This window comes from Miniopterus schreibersii, assembly GCF_964146895.1.
Source record: "Miniopterus schreibersii genome assembly, chromosome: 7".
NCBI lineage: Eukaryota > Metazoa > Chordata > Mammalia > Chiroptera > Miniopteridae > Miniopterus > Miniopterus schreibersii.
This window is the reverse complement of record NC_138108.1, coordinates 18,366,275-18,383,237: the sequence shown is the minus strand read 5'-3', so window position 1 is coordinate 18,383,237 and position 16,963 is coordinate 18,366,275. Positions and strand designations below refer to the sequence as shown.

At 41.1% G+C, this 16,963-nt stretch overlaps 1 protein-coding gene and 1 pseudogene across 4 annotated transcripts in view; one reads left to right on the top strand and one right to left on the bottom strand.

The window, feature by feature from the left end:
* The window catches only part of PLEKHM3 (pleckstrin homology domain containing M3), a 156,743-nt gene that overhangs the window by 40,447 nt on the left and 99,333 nt on the right, over nt 1–16,963 (bottom strand). The gene's annotated exons all lie outside the window — the stretch shown is intronic.
* LOC308559738 (large ribosomal subunit protein uL4 pseudogene) lies at nt 962–2,196 on the top strand (annotated as a pseudogene). Its single transcript has one exon. The product of its transcript is annotated as a large ribosomal subunit protein uL4 pseudogene (transcript).

Sequence of the window (16,963 nt, the reverse complement as noted above, 5' to 3'; positions counted from 1 at the left end):
CTAGATAGACATTTTTCCCAAAAAAGACATACAGATGGCCAACAGGTACATAAAAAGGGGCTCAACATCACCAAGCATCAGGGAGATGCAAATCAAAACCACAATGAGCTATCACCTTGCACCTGTTGGAATGGCAATTATCAAAAAGATAAGAAATAAGTGTTGGTGAGGGTGCGGAGCAAAGGAAACCCTGTGCACTGTTGGTGGGAATGTAAACTTGCTATGAAAAACAGTAGCAAGTTTCCTCAAAATATCAAAAATAGAACTACCATATGGTCCAGCAATTCCACTTCTGGGTATTTATCTGAAGAAAATGAAAACACTAACTCAAAAAGACTTATGCATCCCCATGTCCATTACAGTATTATTTACAGCATCCAAGATATGGGAACAATCTAATGTCCATCGTCGGATAATGGATGGAGACAATGTGGTATATATACACAGTGGAATATTATTCAGCCATAAAAAGAAGAAAATCTTGCCATTTGTGACAACATACGGATCTTGAGGGCATGATGCTAAGTGGAATAAATCAGACTGAGAAAGACAAATACTGCATGCTCTCGCTTATATGTGGAATTTAAACACACACACACACACACCACCAAGCTCATACATACAAGAGAACAGATTGGTGGCTGCCAGAGGTGGGCGGTGGGGGAGAAAGGGTTTGAATCGGGTGAGGGTGATCAAAAGATGTAAACTTCCAGCTATAAAATAGATAAGTCATAGGGATATAATATACAGCATGGTGGCTATAGTTAATATTGTACTGCATATTTAAAAATTCCTAAGGGAGATCTTAAAAGTTCTCATCATAAGAAAAAAAATTCTTGTAGCTATGTATGGTGATGGATGTTAACAAGACATGGTGGTGATCATTTTGCAATATATACAAATACTGAATCAGCTTATTCCTGTGGGAGCCACAGGGTTGAAAGGAGTGTGGCCTTCTCCTCTCCACGCCATGGAATGTGCTCATCCACTGACATCAGTGTACTCCAAAAGGGGGAGTCACCTGGCAAAATGTGACTTTGCCTGCTGTGTTCAAGGCTCCCTTTCAACCAGATATTGGGAACTTTGTTCACACCAACTTGCACAAAAAACAATAGGCAGCCTTGTGCTGTCAGTGAATTGGCAGGTCATCACACCAGAGCTGAGTTGTGGGGTGCTGGTAGAGCTGTGCCTCAAATTCCCAGAATTCGAGGTGGTGGGACTCACCATTCTCGCCAGGGTGCTTCTGGAAATACGTGTCTTGGGGGCAACATGTTTGAACCAACCAAAACCTGGTGCCATTGGCACTGCCGAGTGAGCACAACACAGCAGCGATATGCCATCGGCTCTGCCCTGGCTGCCTCAGCCTCACCAGTGTGATCATGTCTGAAAGTCATTGCATTGAAGAAGTTCCTGAACTTCCTTTGGTGGATGAAGACAAAGTTGAAGGCTACAAGGATACCAATGCCGTTTTGCTTCTTAAGAAACTTAAGGCCTGGAATGATAGCAAAAAGACCTATGCCTCTCAGCCAATGAGAGATGGCAAGGGCAAAATGAGAAACTGTCACTGTATCCAGCACAGGAACCTTGCATCATCTATAATGAGGACACCGGTATCATCAAAGCCTTCAGAAACATCCCTGGAATTACTCAGCTCCTGGTGGGCATGCGGGCCGTGTCTGCACTTGGACTGAAGGTGCCTTCCCCAAGTTAGATGATCTGTACGGCACTTGGCATAAAGCTACCTCCCTCAAGAGTAACTATAGCCTTCCCATGCACAATATGCTCAATACAGACCCGAGAAGAATCTTGAAAAGCCCAGAGAACAAAGAGCCCTCTGAGCACAGCACAAGAAGATTCATGGCAGAGACCTGAAGAAGAATCCACTGAGAAACCCGAGAATCATGTTGAAACTAAACCTGTATGTGAAGACCATGCGCCGGAGCACAGTCCTCCTCCAGGCCGAGAACCACCAGCTCCGAGTGGATAAAGCTGCTGCAGCGCCAGAAGCCAAATCAGATGAGAAGGGGGCTCCAGGCAAGGAGCCCGTGGTAGGGATGGAAGGAAAGAAGGCTGTTGGCATTACGAAGCAGAAGCCTCCGTGGGAAAAAAGGCTGCCGCTACCAAGAACCCAGCAGCTGAGAAGAAGCCCACAGGGGAAAAAAATCCACCACAGAAGAAAAGAAGCCTGCGGTATAAACTTAAATTTGTTTATTCAATAAAGGTCAAATCACTTTGGACAGCTAATTTTAAATAAAAACCTGATCAAAGGCAGTGAGAAACATAAAAAAATATATTGAATCAGGATGTTGTACACCTGAAACTAATATAATGTTATATGTCAATTTCACCTCAATTTAAAAAAAAATCATTCACAGGGATTCAAAGATGATAAGTTCTTAAATGAAAACGGGATAGCGAGAGTGGAGAGGGAAGAAAAATTGGGGTGGTAACACTGGAAGAACACGTTGGTGATTGTGTGGATAATGTTTGTAATAGAGTTAAACTCTATTTTGATGTCTGACTGCGAACAGCTTTGAAGGCTCATACCTGCCTCTCCCTCCCCCACTCCTGGGCAAGCTGATAGGAAGCCCAATTGTTCCCCCTTTAGCACCTCAAGGAGATTCAAACCACCCAGTCCCCTGTCCACCTGTGGGAATCCTCACTCAGAAACCCCGCGACAACCACATAAAGGCCCAAGCCAGTCTGCTTTCCTCGCTCTCTCCAGCCATTTTGGACCTCCTGGGAAGCTCGGCTCATCCCAGAGACCTCAATTATGTTAGCAATAAACTTCTTGTACCTTCAAAAAATTCTGTACTTCTGGATGTTTAAATAATGAATACAAATTGCCCATTTTATAATAAATGTTTAAATTGTTTTTAAAAAACCAATGACAGCTCTATAAAGAATGGCTTTAGAAATATATACATTAATTTGCATGTGTATATATGTAAGCATTATAAAAATGTAGAAGAACCTTCATTTTTTGGTTTAATATGACTTGTGCTTTCACTTGTCCCCGATATGTTTATTTTCACAAAAGTTCTTGAAAGTTGCCTATCAGTGAACATATCGTGACTGCATCAGCTTCAATGCTTATATCCAAGGAGACCTGTCTGTCTAATCAGAATGTTTCCTGACTTATGGGTTTTTCAGGTTTGGGAAGGTAACATTGCCCCAATTAGAATGACTTATAAGATATGCAGAGTGTCAACAGCCATATCTAATACCAGGCAACTTAAGGTGGTTTTTGTTTACATAATTATCACTGAATTCTAGACATTTAATCTTATCTCTTTAAATACCTAACTGGGAGTTAGTAAGTAAGCAATCAGTCAGAATGCACATTTCATTCTCTAGAATCTCACCTAAATATTTTCAATGCCTCCTTTGCAGCCAGGGCTTTCTCCTTCCTGCCCTATCAGAAGTGACCTACCCTCACCCGCTTCATCCCCAGAGGCACATTACTTGATCTCCATCACCTGATTGGTCTAGAAATTCCAAGTTTTAGACTGTGTTTTGTAGTCAACAGGAGGAGAAAGGTACTAGTATCAGATTTGTAAAAATCCCTTCCCCTCTATTCAAAGGTCACGATAATTTCACACCACCCCAGGCACTGCGCAGAGGAAGTATGTTACCCAACCCGAATGTTTTTAACCACTTAGTTTGGTGTCAGTCCAAAGAAAAGTCAATGAACTGACTGACCTGCCTTAGACTTGGCCTTAAGAAAGAAATGAAAGCTGTGGTTTTAAATAGGACATTCAAATATAATCAGAGAAAAGCATTGTGAATATTATGTCCACCTGTGTGTGACATGTTCAGAGGTTTTGTAAAATCTAAATGGAAAAGTGCCCTAAGAAAGGAAGCCCAGTAAACAGCTTCCAGAGGGCTGAGGACAGAGGGTGTGGGATCTGGTCCAACATCTAACATCCTTCTCTGTGCCACCCCGACAGTCTGCCTTTCTCAGTTCTAGCGTGTCTGTACGAGGCCAGCAGAAGAGACTCCTCTACATTCATTCACCACTCCTGGGAGCTCTAGGCAAAGGGAAAGCTTTCAAACAGGTCAGAATTTTGTATAAGTTGTAGAGATTTCAGTTGTCTTTGGGCTCCCTGTCCTTCAGGAGTATGGTTAACTGAAAAGGACTTTACTTAGTCCCTCACAGTCCTCTCTCCCTCTCTCTCTTTCTCTCTCTGTATGTGTGTAGAAAGAGAGAGCTCAGCTAACTGAAACTCCAAGTAGGTGTAGAGTAGCTTACGAAAACTGGGAGAAGAGGTTTCATTGGTTATCTCTTTTATTATATTTCCTTAAATTGCGGTATAACATAGGGTAAGATACATAGGGTAAAGTGCACAGATCTTAAGTACACAACTCAATGAATTTTTAAACATGTATGTGAAACGACTATTATCCTATCTGTTCTCTTGGGCTCCAGCTCCAACTACTCCAACCCATTCTCTGTGTTACTGCCAAAGGACCTTATAAAACAGATTTGACCAAACAATAATAACGACTTCAGCTGTTGCACCACCCGCACAGCAGTGACTGACTGTTTAATACATGCCAGTTGCTGCCCTGAGCTCTTTAATTCATTATCTCCTTTAAGATAATACAAGTCAAGCACTTAGAACATTGTCAGCCACAGTGGGCATTAAATAATTATTACTATTATTATTTATAAGAGACCTAAAAGGTCAGTATTTTTATCATTACCAATTTATAGGTGATAAAACAGGCTTAGAAGGCTTAAGTTATTTGTCCAAGGTTGCTCTGCTTAAATGTGTAGAGTAGGGAGCTGGACTCCCACAGCCCAGGGCTAACGATTATGCTTTAGTGCCTTCTCTGAGCTGGCATTTCTTTAATGAAACCCCCTGAAGCCTCTTCAGCTGCTACAGGAGAAGGTCTCAACTTGTGAGTGTGCCCTGCCCTACAAGGGCTTCCCCCAAGCCTGGCTTTCCACACTTGCTTCTAGGTTTTATCTACCATCCCTTCACCTCCTGCTCTCGTGATGCCTGTCTACTCATTATTCCCTGAAAAACTTTTGATCCTAGTAAATACCATTTGTTGTCATCATCATGTATGAGTTCTGGAAGCTTTCTGTATTTATTTCCAATTCTTACTGCAATTACCCAAAATAAGTAGTACATAGTCATTTTACAGATAAATAAACTGAGACACAGAAAGATGAAAGTCTTGCTTATGGTCAGAGAGCCAATACACATAGAAGCTGGAGTTTGGACCCAGGACATCTGATTCCAGGGCTCGGTCCTTCCCACTCCATCACAATTCCTCTCACATCACATGCTCTCACTCCTGCCTCAAATGCCACTTAGTTTCAAAGGCATTTTTGACTTGGCCAATAATTTGTCCCCTCTTGCTCTGCTGCCTTCCACAGGTATAAACAGGTCACTAATTAAGGAGGAATGGCTCTTGCTCCATTTCTACTGCAGGCCCTAGAACCAAACACTTAAACTGCAACTTGGTCCAAGCAAAATGGCAAATCTTTGACTAGATGGGGTTATGGTCTAATGACAAGAACACAGAGGGCAAATGGAGAAGTTGCTGCCGGTTAAACACCACATGTACTTGAGCAGACCCTCTAGGGGATGTGTGATCCATGAGCTCCTGGGACATGAGCAATTGCTAAGGATGAGCCAGACAGCTCTCCAAACATGAGGACAATGGAGGATGACTTCTGTGGGCAGCCAGAAAGGCTATACTGGGCAATTTTTGAACAGATCTTGCAAAGCATTTTATTATTGGAATAGCTAACATTCTTGTTGATGATGTAGAATTAAAAAAACACACCAAAGCATCTGAACATTTGGTACATGTTCAGCTCATCTGTACCTCAAAAGTGAATATTAATGTGCAATCTGTAAAGTCTCACAACTCGACAGGAAGTGGCTGGCTCGGCAATGGCCTCCTGACAGGAGCTGGCAGCCTTGGTTGTGATTACTCAATCATACTTGTATTTAAGATGGTTAAATAAGTTACTTAATTCTCTAGCTTATTATTTTTGCATACATCTAAACTACATATGTATATTTTCAAGTCCCAAGCTAAAAAGTCTCATTGTTGAGAAAAAAGTACAAATATCCAACTTGGAATGGCACAATTATTAAAATAATTTAAAAAGTAAATTGGGTTGACAAGGTGATTCCAAAGTCGATCTGAAGGAATAAAAGAGCAGGCATAAGTAAGACAATTTTGTAAAACAATAATATGAGGATGTATTTGTGCTACCAGACATCAAAATGTACCATAAAATTTAAATAATTGGAACTGGCACTGGGATTGGGACTGAGGAAATAGAAGTGATTGCTCAGAAACAGACTCCAGGACACACATGTAATTAGATTATGATGAATTTGAAATCAGAAGTCAACACAGAAAGAATGGATTATTAAAAAGTGGAGGGGCCCTGGCCAGTGTGGCTCAGTTGGTTGGAGCATTGACCCGTACACCAAAGGGTGGCAGGTTCGATTCCTGGTCAGGGCACATATCCAAATTGTGGGTTCAATCCCCAGTTGGGGTGTGTGCGAGAGGCAACTGATCGATGTTTCTCTCTCTCTCTTTCTGAAATTAGTTTTAAAAAATAACGAAAAAAAACTCAGCTCACTTAAAAAAAAAAGTGGAGCAAAAATGACTGCTTAACCATTTGGGGGATAAAAATCAAGCTATATCCTCACCTTATACTACAAAGTAAAATAAATCCCAGAAACTTATTACATGTATAAAATAAACTTTTTAAAAAGACAAGAAAGTGCAAAATATCATTTATCTGATCTGAGTGTGTGGAAAGGCTTTGCAGGTTTTAAAGCCACAGGAAAAAAATCACACAGGGAAAAAGTGAACAGATCTGAAATTCTGTTTATCAAAAAACATCATATATAAAATCCAAGGGCAAACAACAAAACTAGGGAAAATATCACATAAAGTGTTGATAGCCTAATACGTAAGGAACTCATATAAATCTACTGAAAAGACAGCCTGCCCTCAAATCAGCAAAAGATGTGATCAAATAATTTAGTAACAAAATTGAAGTAGTAAAACATATAAACAATGAGAAATCCTTTTTTTGCCTCTAAAATTACCAAAACTTTGTGTTTTTGTAAATGACGATGGCCAATGGCCCAAGTGACATGAGGGAGAACATGCTTATACTGTTGGTGGGTATAAATATAGTAAATTGTACCCAGAGTTTTTAAAAAATTCAAATCCTGACTACAGCAGTTCCTCTTCTGAATTTATCTTAATCAGAAACTAAATTTTGTACAAGGATGTATATTATCATAGTATTTCTAATACAAAATTGAAAACCCCTAAATGTCCAACAAAAAAAAAGTATTTAACTATAGCCGATGAGATCTTATACAGTAATTCAAAATAGCTAGTGCTTCTGAAGATTACTTAATACGTTAAAATAAAGCAAGATAAAAATTTATATATTGTGAAGGAGCCACATTTTATACCTGTACATGCACAGAAAAGAGCTGTGGATGTGCATCCAAACGTTAGCTGTGGTGGGCTAGTAACACTGATTGCAGCAGCAGCGGCGGCAGCTAACGTGAGCCGGGGATTCGACCTCACTCAGTCCTCCTGTCATCATGATAAGGATCTTCCTACCCTCGCTCTGCAGACAGCACTCTGGGAAGCAGAGCTGGGACTCAGGCTCGAGGCCACCACAGGTTGGGATCTGAACCTCTCTGCCACGCTGCCTGATGACTATTTTCTCTTTAGCAATTGTCTGTGCTTTCCCAATTCCCTGCAATGAGTATACATTTATAAAAACACAAAACTTTAAAAGTGATTTGGGGCCAAGAGGCCTGTGACAGCCTGTGGTAGGGCCCTCTCATTCTGCCCCTGGAAGCGGGTGGCTCTTTAATTTTCTTCCCCATTCTCCTCCTCTCTCCAGTGTAAACCAGGAGTCAGTCGGCCTGGTGAGGGGGAAGCCTCTGGTGCATGGCGGCGCCATCCGATGGCCAAGGGCCGGTCGGGCCTACTCATTTTTCTTTCCTCTGCCTCCCTCTTTTCCTTCCCTCCCACCGACCCCTAGGCTTTCTAGCAACCCCTGGGAATAAGCCTGGTTCAAGGTTCTGGTTTAACAAAACAAAACAGGGCATCCTGGGGTTAACTCTGGGCTGGCCTTTCACAGTTCTATGATTAAATTGCATTTTTCAGTGGTTCTGCCTTTAAACTCAAACCCTTTTAAAGAGAAATTTAAGGAGAGCAAAACATAGGAAATGGTGCCAAATGCCAATAACATATTTTAGTCGTTTGGGGAATGGGCAGCTTTAGAAACCACAAATTCCCACTTATGCAAGGGCGACTCGAGCTTTTTGCTTTATTGCTTAGTGACAGAAGCCTGGCTTTAGACCATGGTCAGAGTTGTTCTATCTTGTTTTCCTTCTCTGTCTCAGAAAACAATTATAAAAGGTCTGAGTTATCACAATAAGAGTTAGCTAATCAAATAACAAAAATCATTTTCTACTGATGATGTGGTTAGTTCAGGCTAAAAGGAAGATCCAAGTCTGTCTGGGTACCTGTTATACCTGCTCAACAAGCTCAGTTATGCTGAACCATGTGCTGTAAACCTGGGAGGCTCCGCACATGTGACTTCACCACCAGCTGGCAAGGCTTTGGGACCATGTGCTCAACTAGGTATTCTGTGTCCTTTCTCTCAAAGAAAGTGACTGAAAGGGGAAGATAAGATGTGAGTACTGTTTCGTGAGTATGCTTTCCAAAACCATGGCTGACACAATAGAAAATGGAAAGAATCCCAGAGAGCTCTTTTCTGTAGCCTTAGATCTATTCTATCAGGGATTATAAACCCAAATACCAGAGTCCAATGATGACATTCTTCTCAGTTCCTCACCATTAGAGTTAGATTAAGGTGTGGCCCAAGCAGACCCAGGGCATGAATTAATAAACTATATTACATTATAATCAAATAAACTGGAAATAACGTGCCAGTAAGCTCAGGTTTCCACAGCCACTCCTGAAATTACTGGCAAGTGAACTAGTCCCACTTGAGGATAAGTAGATAGCAGTGAAAAATTTTTTAAAGGCCAACTTATTTACATAGCATTTTGGTGGTAAGCATGTGTAAGGTGTATACAACAACTCCAGGCCAGGGAAATAGTCCTGGAATGAAGCAGCCGACAATCATCAGAGTTAGCAATCAACTAACACTGGGGCAGGAGATTAATTTTATTGTGTAAAGGTTAAAGTTAACTGATTTGGTAAAAATTGCAAATAAAAAAAGCTAGAGAAAATAAGAACTATAGAAAACCTGGAAAAAGACACAAATATCCTCAACAAAATACTAGCAAACTGAATCCAGAAACCTATAAAAGAATTATACACTATGACCAATTGGGATTTATCCCAGGAATGCAAGGTTGGTTTAACATCTGAAAATCAGTGTAATAGACCATATGAATAGAATAAAGGTCAGAAACCACACGATCATCTCGATAAATGCATAAAAAGCGTTTGATGAAATTCAATACCTCTCTGTGATAAAAACATTCAGACTATGAAAAGAAGGTAACTTCCTGAACCTGATATGGGCTTTCTATGAAAAACTCAGTTAACATAATACTTAATGGTGAAAGACTAAATGTTTTCCCCGCTAATATTAGGGATAAACTAGGTGTCTGTCCTCACCACTTCTATTTAACATTGTGCTAGAGATTCAGGGCAATCAGGCAAAAAAAAAAAAGAAAAGAAAAACTCCAGACTCGAAAAGAAGTAGTAAAACCACCTCTGCTCTCAGATGACAAGATCTGGTATATAGGAAAGCTGGGAACATTCTGCTGACATGAAAGTCTGAAAACACAACCACCCCTTTTAAATATATCTTCGAACAAGACTTTGTAACTATATCCTTGTAAGTTGCTTGGAAAGTCTGACTAACAATATCCAGTTCAGAGTTACGAAAACACTTATTAGGAATCCCGTTCCAACTAAGCTAAAAAGGTGGTATTACTGCTAAAGCATGTAATACATTCCTAATTTTCAACACCAAGAAAGAGGTATATGTATTTTTATTAATAGATAGTTTCCCTTCCCCTATCTACTAAACCTATTACAAACCATTTGAGTACATATTGAAAATATGTTTAAAGAGTGTCAGTAAGTAGGATGCCAATTAGCCTGCCTGGTGTCCACGTATTTTATCTGGCCCTGCCTCCTGCAAGTACTCTGGGTCATGGCTACTCCCCAAAAAAACAAAGATGACATTAGTCTGATAGGCCTGTTCCAGGTCCCCCTTGTACTGAGTCATGATAGACCCCATGTGGACATGGGACTTAGAGTTAGACCAGAAGTAAGTCATTGCCATCTGCTATTGAAACTGAGGTCACTGGGTAGAAGGAGATGAGAACTTTTACGGTACAAAGGAAAGCCATGTAAAAGACAAGGCTGTTCAATGTCCTAGGGTTAGTAAAATAAAAGCTCCATGCAAACCAGTAATATCCACTGAGACTACAGAGTGACCCAGGTGCTTGGGAATGTCTCGGTCTGAGAGCTCTTTAACTAGTGTCTACTTTCTTCTGTAGAGCAGTGACTATGGCTCTGGGTTTGCTGGCCTTGAACTTGCCAGATCTTTTATAGCTAACTCAGACATATCCTGACAAACCACCTTAAAACTTGCTGGAGTCTTTGAACTTTGCTTCTTGTTTGTGTTTTGGCCCTACAGTTAACCCTTCCAACTTTAGTTTCCTTGACATTGGGCATCTGGGGCCTCCTGCTCTCCCTTTTATAAATCTTTTTACATCTCCAAATGGCCTCTTTCTAGACCAACTCTGAAATCTTATGTAAAATAATGCTAGTCAAAGCAATGAAGAACAGAAAAATGACCTCCTACAATCTTTTAAAATATGTCCAAGATTTTTAGCTTCTCTATTCTCCAGAGTCCCAGTAACAACAGCAGCAACGTTAAAAGGGGAGAGGGGAGTGACTATTTAAGTATTTCTAAATTGTGCTCTGAACTTTCCATATTGGAAGTGAACATGAAATAAACATATCTTAGCAAGTATAAGTAGGTATTCCAATGGATCGGTTGCAATACCTAGGTATTTCAGAGATACTTCATCTTTCAAAAATTATTTCACTAATAATTAGCATTGCAGTCCTGATAGGAAAACTATAAACACAGAGAACAGACATAAGAGAATTTCACAAGCAGGAACTATTTAATAACTTCCCTGAAGAAAATGCTTGAATGCACTTTAGAAAGAAAGATTGGCGTGGTTCCATATCACCCTTCCTGAAGTACTCAGGACTGCTAGGCAACTGAAAGGCCTCATACCATGAGCAGGGAGTGACTGAGCAATGGCACCCAAACGTCACGTTTTCTGGGTCAGTACAACTTTTTTAAAGTTTACAGTTTTTAACTTTGTCAAACAAGGACACTAAAAACAAAATCTATCATCCTCATTTCACAAGAAAAGGAGACTTTAACACCAAAAAAGTAGAAACGATATGCTTTCAGAAAAAAAAAAATATTTTAAACTGAATATATGTGGTGTTACTGAAAATTCAGCACATTATATTATTTTTCTCCCTTCTGTATGACCTGGAGAAAACCCCATCCCGGATGAGCCCTCAGCCCACGGAGGGAAGCTGGGAACGTTTATGATAAGAGGACAAGGGACCTTACTGTTCGCCTAAACCACAGCTTTAAAGTGAATGTCAGAAGAGAAGAGTGAGGACAGTGTTTCCTGAACCTCAGTCATGTGAAAACACCTTCACAAGTGTCAGAGCTGCATTCCAGCGGTGTCATTATTTACTTAACTTCAATCGAGTCATTTGTTTACCTAAATAAGTTTATTTAAAAATGAAAGTCTTACACGACTACCGTAAGTGGAAAGCCAGTCTCTCTTGCCATAGTATCAAGATAACACAACTGTGGGGAGGCGCCGAGCCTGTAGCCAACTCTCCCTTGGAAAGGAAGATTAGCAGGTTTTCGGGGCTCAAGTCATACCAGCAGCAGGATGAAACTTTCTGTTTGATTTAACCTGAAGGGCAGAAAGAGGGCTGAAGGGAATAACTTGCTCATTATGTAATTAAATGTTATTTAGTGCCATGACCAGGTACTGCCTCAAAGCATCTCTTGTACAAACTAATATCATTTTGGTAGACATTTATGGAATGAGGGGTGTCCTCGAATAGTAATTAAGAGCCCTGGCTAAATCAGCCTTCCTGAGTTCACCTTCTGAGACTTCTCCATGTACCAGAGGGTGACTGTTAGCACATTATTTACCTTCTCTGCCTAAAGTTTTCATCTATGAAACAGGCATAACAGTAATACCCACTGCACGGGCTGGCTGTGAGGACCAAATGAGTGGATACACGTAAAGCTCTTAGAACAGTAAGCGACACCTTAAGAGCTCAACAATGTTAGTTATGCTTATTGTATCATACTTTGAGGAACACCAAAAGGTCTAGGCTTATGTTCAGACTATAACAGGCATATAGTAAGATAGTAATGCATTTCTGGAAAGAACATACAGCTCGGGGATAAGAGTGACAATTCCTTTGCTCATTTGAATTAAAATAATTTGGTCCACGTGCATCTAAGGCAATTTACTGTTCATTTGGTTTAAGTTTCCTTCCATGCCCCATTTCCTTGGTCAAGGGCAAATCTGAATGATATGTTTTTGTTTTTATGGCACAGTAAACAATGCGTTTGACACAAAAAGGTCATACTGTGGAGAACAGCTTTCAGAATCTTAACTGCAAATCCCTCTTTAGGTAAGCAAGGCGGTCCAAATACATTAGGTTTTTAATCATGAAATCAATGTTCCCTCTATTTAGTGTAAACAGTAGAATCAATGTCAGATTTAACCCTCAGAGTTGCTACACATGTTAGGATTTAATTCATGTTATGAAATACAGTAAGGGAGGACTTATCACTAAACCATCAAATAAATAAGCTAACATCAAAAAGCAGTAGTTCTAGGGGCTCCTGAGATGGATTAGTTGGTCTTGAACAAGAAAGACGCATATTAACATATCCTAAGCTGCTGCCTTTCATGTGTCTCATCCCTTTTGTCCCTGGAACTATATTTAGTACAGAGAACGACAGTGCTGCCAGGGCAGTCAAGTAGAAAGAGAGGGTATTCATTTAGTAGGTCTTGGTCAAGGTTAGGGCAAGGGAGAGTGGACAAGTACATATTTCGTTTATTAAAATACAAGATAAAGTCATACTGGAAACAATCTCTAGAGCCAGCACTGAGTTTTCCTTGAGGGTGGCCTGATCCACAAGGATCTGCAGTTTGAGTATCTGTCCCCTTCAGCCCCTGTCCATTTACTGTAGGACAGGACAGTCCCCCATCCTTACAACATGCTTCTTGCTAACACCTTCATCGCCTTCCTTTCCTTTCGGTCAACTTTGGTTGTCTCTTCCCCCAGCGCATCAGGTTGAGCACTTCAGCTTCTCACTTTTGCTGTCAAGAATACACCGTTTGTACCTTGCCTCCCTTTTCTCTACCGACCTCGTCATTGCCAGGCATCTTCTCTTCTGATTAGGCCAAGCTCTCACCCTCATTTGCTTTGCTCTTTCAGGTGGGTCTCTCAGCTTTTCTATTGGATTCTGCATCAAACATTATTCTTTCTTAAAAATGGCACCTGTCCTTTCCTGCTTCTCTTCTCCCTCCTACACTGTCAAGGACATTAAAAAAAATTCCTTCACTCTACTCTTATTATGTCTATAAGCAATAGAATGTTCCAGATCCTGAAAGTAGAATTAGGTCACATCTTTCAGTTTTCCTCTGCACCTTTTCCCCAGGACCTACTTCTTTTAAAAGGCTTGCTTGAGTACTTTAAGAGACCAAAAAGAGCATGTAAGAGCAGATGCAATGCAGTAAAAACTCCTTTCCCCTTCCTTTACTAAGTTTGCATCTGGCCTGGGTATCTAATCAAAAAGAGTACCCAAGGTTGGTGTTCAATAAATCTTAACTTCTAGCAGTGGCTCTAGCTCCTAGTGAGTTCTACACCCTACCTATAAATGGCCTGTATGTTTTGGGGTAAATGAACTCTTCTGCATCTGTCTGATTACTTTACAATGATCTGAACGGGTCATTTACGAAGGTATAATAGTGTCCTAAAAATGTCACTTTACCACCAGAATAAGGAAAAAAATCTCATACAGTCGCGGGGTCTACAGTATGTGTGGCACTGTTCCAGGTGCTGGGGATATGGGCGGACCACTCAGGCGAGGCCCCCCTCTCCTGGAGCGATGACTCCTGAGAGTTTTTAAAGGCCAAGGAAAATGATCCCAGTCATGCTGGTCAAGGAAACCAAGTTAAAGCCATCCTAGTAAGGAAGGGGGGGATCAATTTGTTGGTGGATGGGGCGCTACGCTAACCAATGCTCCACCTCCCTGAACTAGGATACACATTTAAGAGTGGGCAGGAGGTTTAAAAAAATAATCCTAACCCAACCCAAAAGATAATGGGAATCATCTGTGCTGCTCTCATGTGCAAACCTATAATTTATGGGAAGATGGGAAAGAGAAAGTCCCTGAGGAGGCCTAGCCAAGTTTTGTGGTGAAAACTCAACTGTACTCCAAGCTCAGACTGGAAGAGGTGGGGGTGGAGGAGAGCAAGAAGCCACAGCAAAAATAACACATCTTGAGGCAGCCAGCTCCCTCTCTCCTCCCCAGTTCCAATGCCATTCCCGGGCCAGTGCCGCCCTCCCTTCCTCCTGCCACCCCAGCCCTCCCCCACTCACAGATTACAGCTTTTCCCTCTTTGTTTTTCATTCATTATTCAAGAATCTCAAACGGGCTGAGGTCCTCATAATCCCTGCCACAAGGTAGTGGCCACAGTATAAATTATAAGGCACCCTAGGAAGCAGGTAATTAGGATCAAGTGAGAATGTGTGCTTAATAAAATAAAATGGAGTTACTGGGAATTTTCAAATTATGGAAAGGAGACAATTGTCTTAAATATATGACTACAAATAACATATATTTGCATTGCTCGTGCACACTTACATACAATTTAATACTAGGAATATGCTATGAGACCTGATAATAGAAAAGACCATCATTCTTAAACACAGTGTTACTTAGCAATATCACCCCCACCAGATTCTGATTTTTGGGTTTCAGCTTTATCTCATGATGACTACATATGACTACATATTGTCTTTTTTGTTTCTCCTACTGGGCTATTGTCACTTAACTTTATAATATGGCTTTTAAAGGGTATGGTTACTAACAAGTCAACTATTGTTTTCAAAGTATTTTTTAAAATTTCCAGTATCAGTGATTGCTGGGCCATTTCTGTTACACACTTTAATCATTTGCTAACATACTTCAATAAAACTTCAGTATGGATTTTATTCATTTCCTTACTAGTCATATAAAGTGAATGTCAGAGATAGAGAAGTTGAGGCTATCTACACTAGAAGAGATCGGTGGTAATGGCAGAAATAGAATATGAAATAAATGTCAAACTGTCCAGGCAGGGAATCCCCTTTGTAACATTTCTGAATTTCTAACGTCAGTTAAGGTATTCTTGCTATTCATGGGTAGCTTTAATTGCTAGTCAGTAAAAAGATAAAGAGAAAGGAAGCACCTGTGATCATAGGGTGTGTGATAAGGCCACACTATAGTGTCATAAATCAGCTGCACCTTGTTGATATGACCGTGAGGGGCTTTCAACCACAGCACTCACAGAGCATTCACTGTGTGCCTGGCATTCTTCTAAGCACTTCACATATTTCTAACAGCCTCACAACCTTGTGGGATATGTGCTTTATCCTCATTTCACAGATAAGGAAACTGAGGCACAACAAGTGTAAGTAACCTGCTCAAGGTCAAGAGGGCTGCGGCTAATATGCAAACCCAGGCTGCCTGGCTCTAGACACTCTGCCCTCAACCATTACGCTCGCCTGCCTTTCAGAGGGCATGCCATAGCTAAACAGCAGGCTGCGGTTAATTAGAGGGTTACTGGAAAGGTGGTTGTTTGAACTAGGGACCCAACAGGCCTACAGAGGAAACGAGATAAACGTTGGTGAAGTCTTCAGTTCACAAATGCTCACCTACACAGTAACAGCATCTTCTGAGTTCATTCCTCACCCTTACCTTCCTCTTCCTATAACTGACACACCCACTGACCTCACACTTCCTCTGGCCCAGGCCCTGTTCTCAGCAGGGACCCAGATGGATAAGATAAAGACTTGCATTCAAGGTTGAATCTCTCACTTACGGGCTATTTTAAAGGGCTCTTGGGAGCAGACCTAAGTAACACAGGTGACATTTTATTTTGGGAATGTGTAACACAGTCCTGGCAAGGACCATGAAATCGTCCCCCTTCTGCTCCCAGCCTGGGAACTGAGGATAGCCCACTAGGAGGGCTTTTGCAGCACAATGCCCACCTAGGATATGCGTCTTGTCTTACACACATTTGGAATTCACAGCATCACAGTGCGGGATACCTAGCACTTAACAAGTACTTGAAAGGCTGTAAAATACAGTCCGTAGGTCAAGGAGTGCCGGTAATTTCCTGAGGTGCTCATAACCATTTTTTAAGGTGATACTGCTTTTTTTACTGTGGCAAATATACATAAAATTTACTATTTTTACCATTTTTAGGTATATCTCATAATCACTTTTGGTTACACTTCATTGATTACTTTTCTAAATACTATGGCTTCTTCTCCACTTCTAACCACTTCATGGGTAATAAAAGTGTAATTCAAACAATAAGTTGGTTTTCCCAACTAGCACGCCTGGCCGTATTAGTATCTCAGAGAGGCCAGCTTCTCTCCTAGACTGGGATGACTTCAATCCTGTGGTGCCCCTTCCCTCCTCACCCTTGATACATTCAGAAGCTACCCAGAGGTCTAAGGTTTCTTTGCCTCCCTCATCCTAAGCAGCTGAATCAACTTCTCTCTCCACCTCTTTCATTATCCCATTCCACCCACCCCATTGCCATCAGTGGGGTGGAGA